Source organism: Triticum aestivum, chromosome 2B, assembly GCF_018294505.1.
Source record: "Triticum aestivum cultivar Chinese Spring chromosome 2B, IWGSC CS RefSeq v2.1, whole genome shotgun sequence".
In the NCBI taxonomy this organism is placed as follows: Eukaryota; Viridiplantae; Streptophyta; class Magnoliopsida; order Poales; family Poaceae; genus Triticum; species Triticum aestivum.
The window spans coordinates 243,701,968-243,712,762 of record NC_057798.1 but is presented as its reverse complement, the minus strand read 5'-3'; positions in this window follow the sequence as shown (position 1 = coordinate 243,712,762).

The window sequence follows — 10,795 nt, the reverse complement described above, 5'->3', positions numbered from 1 at the left end:
CTCTAGTGTTTTGAGGCCATGTCTGTACATGCTAGGCTCGTCAAGTTTAACCCAAGTATTCCGCATGTGCTAAACTGTCTTGCACCCATTGTATGTGAACGTAGAGTCTATCACACCTGATCATCACGTGGTGTCTCAACACGATGAACTGTAGCAATGTTGCATACTCAGGGAGAACACTTTTACCTTGAAATTGAGTGAAGGGATCATCTTATAATGCTACTGCTGTACTAAGAAAAATAAGATGCATAAAAGATAAACATCACATGCAATCAAAATATGTGACATGATATGGCCATCATCATCTCGTGCTTTTGATCTCCATCTCCAAAGCATCGTCATGATCTCCATCGTTATTGGCTCGACACCTTGATCTCCATCATTGTGTCGTGGTTGTCTCGCCAACTATTGCTTCTACGACTATCGCTAATGCATAGTGATAAAGTAAAGCAATTACATGGCATTTGCATTTCATACAATAAAGAGACAACCATAAGGCTCCTGCCGGTTGCCGATAACTTACGAAACATGATCATCTCATACAATAACATATATCACATCATGTCTTGACCATATCACATCACAACATACCCTGCAAAAACAAGTTAGACGTCCTCTACTTTGTTGTTGCAAGTTTTACGTGGCTGCTACATGCTTCTAGCAAGAACCATTCTTACCTACACATAAAACCACAACGGTTTTTCATCAAGTTTGTTGTTTTAACCTTCTTCAAGGACCGACCGTAGTCAAATTCGATTCAACTAAAGTAGGAGAAGTAGACACCCGTCAGCCACCTTTATGCAAAACTAGTTGCATGTCTGTCGGTGGAACCGGTCTCATGTGCGTGGAAATGTAAGGTTGGTCCGGGCCTCTTCATCCTACAATACCTCCGAATCAAAATAAGACATTGGTGGTGAGCAGTACGACTAACACCGCCCACAAATCTTTGGGTTCTACTCATGCATATCATCTACGCATAAACCTGGCTCATGATGCCACTGTTGGGAATCGTTGCATGGAAAACAATTTTTTTTTACACACACGCAATGATCTATCCATGGAGATGCATAGCAATGAGGGGGAGAGTATGTCTACGTACCCTCGTAGACCGTAAGCCGAAGCGTTTCACAACGCGGTTAATGTAGTTAAACTTTCTTCGTCCTCCAACCGATCTAGTACTGAACGCATGGACCTCCGCGTTCTGCACATGTTCAGCTCGGTGACGTCCTCTGCCTTCTTGGTCCAGTAAGAGTGTAAGATGACAAGGTAGTAGATGAGTTCCGGCAGCACGACGATGTGGTGATGGTGATGGTGATATGTGTTGGGAAACGTAGCATGCAATTTCAAAAAAAATCCTACGCTCACGCAAGATCTATCTAGGAGATGCATAGAAACGAGAGGGGGAGAGTGTGTCCACGTACCCTCGTAGACCGAAAGCGGAAGCGTTAGCTTAACGTAGTTGATGTAGTTGAACTTCTTCTCGATTCAACCGATCAAGCCCCGAACATACGGCACCTCTGAGTTCTGCACATGTTCAGCTCGATGATGTCCCTCGAACTCTTGTTCCAGTAGAGGTACTGATGTCGCTTGAAGCTACGTCGGTATTTCCCCAAATAGGAAGGGATGATGCAGCACAGCAGTGGTAGGTATTTCCCTCAGATATGAAACCAAGGTTATCGAACCAGTAGGAGAACCAAGCTACACAACGTAAACAGCCCCTACTCACAAAGAACAGCACCTCGCAACCCAACGTGTTAAAGGGGTTGCCAATCCTTTTCGGGGTACAGCGCCTCAAGATAGGCAAAGGACGTGAGGTAAATTTGTAGATGGGATAAATAGATCGCGGAACAAATAAATTGCAGCAAAGTATTTTTGTATTTTTGGCTTAATAGATCTGAAACTAAATGCAAGGAAATAGTAGATCGCAAGGCAAATATATGAGAAAGAAGACCCGGGAGCCGTAGGTTTCACTAGTGGCTTCTCTCAAGAAAGATAGCAAACGGTGGGTGAACAAATTACTGTTGGGCAATTTATAGAACTTCAAATAATTATGACGATATCCAGGCAATGATCATTACATAGGCATCACATCCAAGATTAGTAGACCGACTCCTGCCTGCATCTACTACCATTACTCCACACATCAACCGCTATCCAGCATGCATCTAGTGTATTATGTTCATGGAAGTAATGCAATAAGAACGATGAAATGATGTAGACAAGATCTGTTTATCTATTGCGGCAGATATGGATCCCATATTTTTATCCTTAGTACCAACGATACATACGTGTCGGTTCCCTTTCTGTCACTGGGATCAAGCACCGTAAGATCGAACCCACCACCGGGCACCTCTTCCCATTGCAAGATAAATAGATCAAGTTGGCCAAACAAAACCCAAATATAGGAGAAGAAATACGAGGCTATAAGAGGTCACGCATATAAGAGATCAAAGGACTCAAATAACTTTCATGGATATAAAAAGATATAACTGATCATAAACTCGAAGTTCATTAGATCCCAACAAACACACCGCCAAAAGACTTACATCATATGGATCTCCAAGAGACCATTGTATTGATAATCAAGAGAGAGAGAGAGAGAGAGAGAGAGAGAGGAAGCCATCTAGCTACTAACTATGGACCCGAAGGTCTACAAAGAACTACTCACGCATAATCGAAGAGGCACCAATGTAAGTGGTGAACCCCTCCGTGATGGTGTCTAGATTGGATCTCATGGTTCTAGACTCTGCGGCGGCTGGATGAATATTTCGTCGACTCCCTAGGGTTTCTAGAATATTGGGGTATTTATAGAGCAAAGAGTCGGTCTAGGGGGCACCCGAGGTGGGCACAACCCACCAGGGTGCGCATGGGCCTCCTGGCACGCCCTGGTTGGTTGTCCCCTCCTCGGGACTCCCCCCAGGTGCAACCAGGGCCCAACTTCTTCCTTCTGGTCCATAAAAAATCATCGCAAATTGGCGTGTCATTTGGATTCCATCTGATATTGATTTCCTATGTTGTAAAAAACATGCAGAAAACAACAATTGGCACCTGGCACTATGTCAATAGGATAGTACCAAAAAATGATATAAAATGACTATATAATGATTATAAAACATCCAAGATTGATAATAAAACAGCATGGAATAATCAAAAATTATAGATACGTTGGAGACATATCAGGTACGTAGGAGTAGATGAGTTCCATCAGTACGACGGTGTGGTGATGGTGATGGTGATGTGATCTGCACAGGGCTTCGCCTAAGCACTACGACAATATGATCGAAGGAGTAAACGGTGGAGGGGGGCACCACACACGGCTAAGAAACAATTGGTGTGCCTTGAGGTGCCCCCTGCCCCCGTATATAAAGGAGGAGAGAGGAGGAGGCCGGCCCTAGGGCGCACGCCATGGGGGGGAGTCCTTAATAGGACTCCTAGTCCTCATCGGCCCCCCTTTCCTTCCAATAGACGGGGAAAGGGAAAAGAGAGGGAGAGGGAGAAGGAAAGGGGGGCCACGTCCCCTCCCCTAGTCCAATTCGGACTCCCCATGGGGGGGACACCACCTTGTGGCCTGCCTTGCCTCTCCCCTATGGCCCATGAGGCCGATTACTTCCCCCGAGGGGTTCCGGTAACCCCTCGGTACTGCGATAATTATCTGAAACACTCTGGAACCATTCCGGTGTCCGAATATAACCTTCCAATATATCAATCTTTACCTCTCGACCGTTTCAAGACTCCTCATCATGTCCGTGATCTCATCCGGGACTCGGAACAACCTTCGATCACCAAAACAAATAACTCATATAATACACATCGTCATCGAACGTTAAGCATGCGAACCCTACGGGTTCGAGAACTATGTAGACATGACCGAGACACCTCTCCGGTCAATAACACATAGTGGAACCTGGATGCTCATATTGGTTCCCACATATTCTGCGAAGATCTTTATCGGTCGAACCGCAATGTCAACCTACATTATTCCCTTTGTCATATGTATGTTACTTGTCCGAGATTCGATCGTCGGTATCTTCATACCTAGTTCAATCTCGTTACCGGCATGTCTCTTTACTCGTTTCGTAGTGCATCATCCCGTAACTAAATCATTAGTCACAATGCTTGCAAGGCTTCATATGATGTGCATTACCGAGAGGGCCTAGAGATACCTCTCCAATACTCGGAGTGAAAAATCCTAATCTCGACCTATGCCAACCCGACAAACACCTTTGGAAATACCTGTAGAGCATCTTTATAATCACCCATTTACGTTGTGACATTTGATAGCACAAAATTCATTCCTCTGGTGTCCGGGAGTTGCATAATCTCATAGTCGGAGGAATATATATTTGACATGAAGAAAGAGTAGCAATAAAATTGAATGATCATTATGCTAAGCTGACGGATGGGCCTTGTACATCACATGATTCCACTGATGATGTGATCCCATTCGTCAAATGACAACTCATATCCATGGCTAGGAAACTTAACCATCTTTGATCAACGAGCTAGTCTAGTAGAGGCATACTAGGGACATGATGTTTTGTCTATGTATTCACACATGTATCAAGTTTCCGGTTAATACAATTCTAGCATGAATAATAAACGTATATCATGAATAAGGAAATATAAAATAACAACTTTATTATTGCCTCTAGGGCATATTTCCTTGAGTCTCCCACTTGCACTAGAGTAAATAATCTGTATTACATAGTAATGAATCTAACACCCATTGAGTCTTGGTGTTGATCATGTTTTGCTCGTGGAAGAGGCTTAGTCAACTGCTCTGCAACATTCAGATCTGTATGTATTTTGCAAATCTCTATGTCTCCCTCCTTGACAAAATCTCGGATAGAGTTGAAGCATCTCTTGATGTGTTTGGTCTTTTTGTGAAATCTGGATTCCTTCGCCAAGGCAATTTCTCTAGTATTGTCACAAAAGATTTTCGTTGGACCCGATGCACTAGGTACTACACCTAGATTGGATATGAATTCCTTCATCCAGACTCCTTCATTTGCTGCTTCCGAAGCAGCTATGTACTCCGTTTCACACGTAGATCCCGCCATGATGCTCTGCTTGGAACTGCACCAACAGACAGCTCCGCCATTCAATAAAAATACGTATCTGGTTTGCGACTTAGAGTCATCCGGATTAGTGTCAAATCTAGAGTCGACATAACCACTTACGAAAATCTATTTGTCACCTCCATAAGCGAGAAACATATCTCTAGTCCTTTTCAGGTACTTCAGGATGTTCTTGACCACTGTCCAGTGATCCGCTCCTGGATTACTTTGGTACCTCCCTACTAAACTTATAGCAAGGCACACATTAGGTCTGGTATGCAGCATAGCATACATGATAGAACCTATGGTTGAGGCATAGGGAATTACTTTAATTTTCTCTCTATCTTCTGCAGTGGTCGGGCATTGAGTCTGACTCAACATCACACCTTGAAACATAGGCAAGAACCCTTTCTTTGATTAATCCATTTTGAACTTCTTCAAAACTTTATCAAGGTATGTGCTTTGTGAAAGTCCTATGCATCTTGATCTATCTCTATAGATCTTGACGCCCAATATATAAGTAACTTCACTCAGGTCTTTCATTGAAAAACTCTTGTTCAAGTATCCTTTTATGCTATCCATAAATTCTACATCATTTCCAATCAACAATATGTCATCCACATAGAATATTAGAAATGCTATAGAGCTCCCACTCACTTTCTTATAAATACAGGCTTCTCCAAAAGTCTATATAAAACCATATGCTTTGATCACCTCATCGAAGTGTATATTCCAACTCGGAGATGCTTGCACCAATCCATAAATGGATCGCTGGAGCTTGCACACTTTCTTAGCACCTTTAGGATCGACAAAACCTTCTGGTTGCATCATATACAACTCTTCCTTAAGAAATCCATTAAGGAATGCAGTTTTGACATCCATTTGCCAGATTTCATAATCATAAAATGCGGTAATTGCTAACATGATTCGGACAGACTTAAGCATCGCTACGGGTGAGAAAGTCTCATCGTAGTCAACTCCTTGAACTTGTCGAAAATATTTTGCGACAAGTCGAGCTTTATAGACAGTAACATTACCATCAGTGTTACTATTCTTCTTGAAGATTCATTTTTTCTCTATGGGTTGCCGATCATCGGGTAGATCCACCAAAGTCCACACTTTGTTCTCATACATGGATCCCATCTTAAATTTCATGGCCCCAAGCCATTTATCGGAATCTAGGCTCATCATAGCTTCTTCAGAGTTCATAGTTTCATCATGGTCAAGTAACATGACCTCCAGAACAGGATTACCATACCACTCTGGTGCGGATCTTGCTCTATTTGACCTACGAGGTTCTGTAGCAACTTGATATGAAGTTTCATGATCTTTATCATTAGCTTCCTCTCCAATTGGTGTAGGCATCACTTGAACTGTTTTCTCGGATGAGCTTTTTTCTAAATTGAGGGAAGGTACAACAACCTCATCAAGTTATACTTTCATCCCACTCACTTCTTTCGAGAGAAACTCCTTCTCTAGAAATGTTCCGTTCTTAGCAACAAAAATCTTGCCTTCGGACTTGTGGTAGAAGGTGTACCCATTTGTCTCCTTAGGGTATCCTATGAAGACACACTTCTCCGATTTGGGTTCGAGCTTATCAGGTTGAAGCCTTTGGACATAAGCATCGCATCCCCAAACTTTAAGAAACGATAGCTTAGGTTTGTTGCCAAACCACAGTTCATACAGTGTCATCTCAACGATTTAGACGGTGCCCTGTTTAATGTGAATGCAATTGTCTCTAATGCATAACCCCAAAACCATAGTGGTAAATCGGTAAGAGACATCATAGATTGCACCATATCCAATAAAGTGCGGCTACGATGTTCGGACACACCATTACGCTATGGTGTTCCAGGTGACGTGAGATGTGAAACTATTCCACATTGTTTTAAATGAAGGCCAAACTCGTAACTCAAATATTCTCCTCCATGATCAGATTGTAGAAACTTTATTTTCTTGTTACAATGATTCTCCACTTCACTCTGAAATTCTTTTAACTTTTCAAATGTTTCAGACTTGTGTTTCATTAAGTAGATATATCCATATTTTCTTAAATCATCTGTGAATGTCAGAAAATAACACTCGTCAGACCGCATACATCAGTATGTATTATTTCCAATAAGTCATTAGCTCGTTCCATTGTTCCAGAGAACGGAGTTTTAGTCATATTGCCCATAAGGCACGGTTCGCAAGTATCAGATGATTCATAATCAAGTGATTCCAAAAGCCCATCTTTATGGACTTTCTTCATGCACTTTACACCAATATGACCCAAACCGCAGTGCCACAAATAAGTTCACTATCATTATCACCTTTGCATCTTTTGGCATCAATATTATGAATATGTGTATCATCACGATCAAGATTCAAAAGAAATAGACCACTCTTCAAGGGTGCTTGACCAGAAAAGATACTACCCATATAAATAGAACAACCATTATTCTCTGATTTAAATGAATAACCGTCTTGCACTAAACAAGATCCAGATATAATGTTCATGCTCAATGCTGGCACCAAATAACAATTATTCAGATCTAAAACTAATCCCAAAGGTAGATGTAGAGGTAGCGTGCCGACGGCGATCACATCGACCTTGGAACCATTCCTGACGCGCATCGTCACCTCGTCCTTAGCCAATCTTCGTTTAATCCATAGTCCCTGCTTCGAGTTACAAATATGAGCAACCAAACGGGTATCAAATACCCAGGCACTACTACGATAATTAGTAAGGTACACATCAATAACATGCATATCAAATATACATGTGTTCAGCTTGCCATCCTTCTTATCTGCCAAATACTTGGGGCAGTTCCGCTTCTAGTGACCATTCTTTGCAGTAGAAGCACTCAGTTTCAAGCTTGGGTCCAGCTTTGGGTTTCTTCCCGGGAGTGACAACTTGCTTGTCATTCTTCTTGAAGTTTCCCTTCTTTTTACCCTTGCCCTTTTTCTTGAAACTAGTGGTCTTGTTAACCATCAACACTTGATGCTCCTTCTTGATTTCTACCTCCACTGCCTTTACCATTACGAAGAGCTCGGGAATAGTCTTTTCCATCCCTTGCATATTGTAGTTCATCACAAAGCCTTTGTATCTTGGTGGTAGTGATTGAAGAACTCTGTCAATGACACAATCATCTGGAAGATTAACTCCCAGCTGAGTCAAGTGATTATGGTACCCAGACATTCTGAGTATGTGCTCACTAACAGAACTATTCTCCTCCATCTTGCAGCTATAGAACTTGTTGGAGACTTCATATCTCCCAACTCGGGCATTTGCTTGAAATATTAACTTCAACTCCAAGAACATCTCATATGGTCCATGACGTTCAAAACATCTTTGAAGTCCCGATTCTAAGCTGTAAAGCATGGCACACTTAACTAACGAGTAGTCATCAACACGCGACTGCCAGGCATTCACAATGTCTGCAGTTGCTGGGGCAGGTGGTACACCTAGCATTGCATCAAGGACATAATTATTTTGTGTAGCAATGAGGATAATCCTCAAGTTATGGACCTAGTCCGTGTAATTGCTACATCATCTTTCAACTTAGCTTTCTCTAGGAATTCATTAAAATTCAAGGGAACGGTGGCATTGGATGTTGATCTACAACATAGATATGCAAAAAACTATCAGGACTAAGTTCATGATAAATTAAGTTCAATTAATCATATTACTTAAGAACTCCTACTTAGATAGACATCCCTCAAGTCATCTAAATGATATGTGATCCAAATGAACTAAACCATGACTGATCATCACATGAGATGGAGTAGTCATCAATGGTTAGCATCTCTATGTAGATCATATCTACTATATGATTCACGTTCGACCTTTTGGTCTCCAGTGTTCCGAGGCCATATCTGTATATGCTAGGCTCATCAAGTATAACCCGAGTATTCTGCATGTGCAAAACTGGCTTGCACCCGTTGCATTTGAATGTAGAGCTTATCACACCCGATCATCACACGATGTCTCACCACAAAGAACTTACGCAACGGTGCATACTCGGGGAGAACACTTATACCTTGAAGTTTTAGTTAAGGGATCATCTTATAATGCTACCACCGTACTAAGAAAAATAAGATGCATAAAAGATAAACATCACATGCAATGAAAATATGTGACATGATATGGCCATCATCATCTTGTGCTTTTGATCTAAAAGGGATAGTTATCGACTAGAGGGGGGTGAATAGGCGATTTTTATGAAAGTCTTCAAAACATGGGAGTTTCAAAGACAAACAATAGAAGCAACACTATTCGTATGCAGCGGAAGGTAGACTACACTAGACAAGCCATAGTCAAGTATTCAATGAAGTGAAAGCACGAAGACTATTAGCAGCTAGGTAGTAAAGATCAAGATGGAAGATAGTATGAAGCCAATCAGAACAAGTAGTCACACAGTGAAGTCAAGCAGATAATGCAAGCAGGCAATGACTTCAAGAAGACAAACTGTAAGAAAAGAGAAGTGAGATATAGAACCAGTAGCTTCAAGAGGACAGAGATTTGTTCGACCAGTTCCAGATGCTGTGACAACTATACGTCTGGTTAGGGAGGGTAAGATTCAACTCAGAAGACCGCGTCTTCACCTTATTCCCCTTGAGCTAAGGAAACCTAGTCCCCGCCCAATCACTCTAGTAAGTCTTCAAGGTAGACTTCCAAACCTTCACAGACTTTGTTCACCGGCAATCCACAATGACTCTTGGATGCTCAGAACGTGATGCCTAACTGGCATGAGGATTCACAGTCCTCAAGTGTAACAAGTCTTCAGATCACGCGGACAGAAAGACTTCAGTGATGCCAAACACTCTTTGGGCTCTGGGTGGTTTGGGCTTTGTCCTTGCAAGGATTCTCTCTCAAAAGCTTCGGCGGTGGGTTGCTCTCAAACGACAAAAGCCGTGTACTAACTCTGAGCAGCCACCAATTTATGGTGTAGGGGTGGGCTATTTATAGCCACTGGGCAACCCGGCCTGATTTTTCCTAAATGACCCTGGGTCACTAAGGAACTGACACATGTCACAATGGTCAGATTTCAAACACACGCGATAGCTTGACTTGGGCTACAAGTAAAGCTGACTCATCCGACTCTAGATAAGATTTGCTCTCATTGTCTTCGCTCAAAGACATAGGATTTGGTTGAGCATCACTTCAGTCACTCTGACTTGGTTAACTTAGACCCCACTTAACAGTACGGTGGTTCCTATGACTCAACAAAGAAGGAAACAACGAAACAACTAAGTCTTCGTGCTCCATAGTCTTCACGCAATGTCTTCCCATGTCATAGTCTTCAACTTTAATAGCTTCACAGACCACCATTATCTTCAATGTCTTCACACATTTTTAGGGGTCATCTCCGGTTGGTAAACCGGATCAATGAGGGACTACTACCTGTGTTATCCTGCAATTCTCACAAACACATTAGTCCCTCAACCAGGTTTGTCGTCAATACTCCAAAACCAACTAAGGGTGGCACTAGATGCACTTACAATCTCCCCCTTTTTGGTGATTGATGACAAACTGGTTGAAGTTTTCAACGGTGATAAAATTATGTGAAATTGTAAAGGATTATGATATTGTCTTCATAGGTGGTAAAAAGGCTCCCCCTGAAGATGTGCATATAAATGTTTTGCGTTGGAATGCAAATGCACATGGTAGGTTGTACTTGTGGAGATCTTCTTTACCATATGAAGACAATATATCATGCATGAACAGATGTACAGGAATAATGACATGCATAAAA